The sequence below is a fragment of the Solanum tuberosum genome, unplaced genomic scaffold, assembly GCF_000226075.1.
Source record: "Solanum tuberosum cultivar DM 1-3 516 R44 unplaced genomic scaffold, SolTub_3.0 scf00268, whole genome shotgun sequence".
Taxonomy (NCBI): domain Eukaryota; kingdom Viridiplantae; phylum Streptophyta; class Magnoliopsida; order Solanales; family Solanaceae; genus Solanum; species Solanum tuberosum.
Genome location: NW_006239190.1, coordinates 323,122 through 324,319, shown reverse-complemented (window position 1 = coordinate 324,319; position 1,198 = coordinate 323,122).

Genomic DNA, 1,198 nt, shown 5'->3' with positions numbered 1-1,198 from the left:
TACAAATATGTAATATATTTATCCTAATTGGACCCAGAACTCAAACTATTTACCTGATTGTCCCTTCTTGTTCTATTCACTGACCGCCGATACCATCGGAGTATATATACACTAATGGTATCTATATTACTTTAATAGTATCAAACAATCTTTTTTACTTAAACAATGTTTCTTCTTCTTTGATGTTAGAATATATATATATTAATGGTATCAAAGATTAATTGAATAGCGTTTTCACCAAAACACATCTTTAATATCATCAGAGTATATATATACTTTGATAACCGCGTATAAATAATTTCCCTTTTTTTAGTAGAAGTGTTATTTGGATTAAGATTTAGCTTGTGTAATTTATTTTTTCATAATATTTGACATAACTGTGAAATAATAATTCCAGACATCCAATACATTTATTGTACATAGTTTCCCAACTCTTAATTCATTTTCTTGCTGAAGAAGCATACAATTAGATTTAAATTAATCGGAATCCCAATTCTAACATAAATAAAAATATAGATTACACCGTAACAGTTGTATAACTATAAAAAAGTTAATAAGATCTTTAAGCAAAATATTCATACAATTAGATTTAAATTAATCGAAATCCCAATTCTAACATAAATAAAAATATAGATTATATCGTAACATTTGTATAGCTAATTTTTTTGTCACGATCAGAGTCTACACCCTAGACGTGGCCGGCACTCAAGAACCATTGCTGGTCCCCAAGCGAACCCTCATCCTGACTGACTACAAGCGGAAGCCTAACTTAAGCATGCAAAAGCTTAAAACTGAATAAAATTTAATAAACTCAACTTTTCGAAACTTTAACTCAAATGAACAACTTAGAATAAAATAATATATTCTACTCGCCATAAAATAGGCAACTTAAGTCTTTAAAACATTTAATAAAATAAATGAATAATACAGACTTCTCAACAATACTGACTATCTATGAAGCCTCTAACTGATAAAGATGGAAGTCGGGACAAAACCCACGACATCCTGACTGAACTGAAAAGTGAATGAAATCCTCCGGAAACAAGGAGGCTCACCATAGCTAACTCGAACTCCACGTGGTATCAACGAAACTCATGTTGATGACCCTTAATACATGTGTCTGCATCATGAAAAGATGCAGGCCAAATGACTCAGTACGTGGAATGTACGAGCATGTAAGAGAAATTCTAAAGCATAA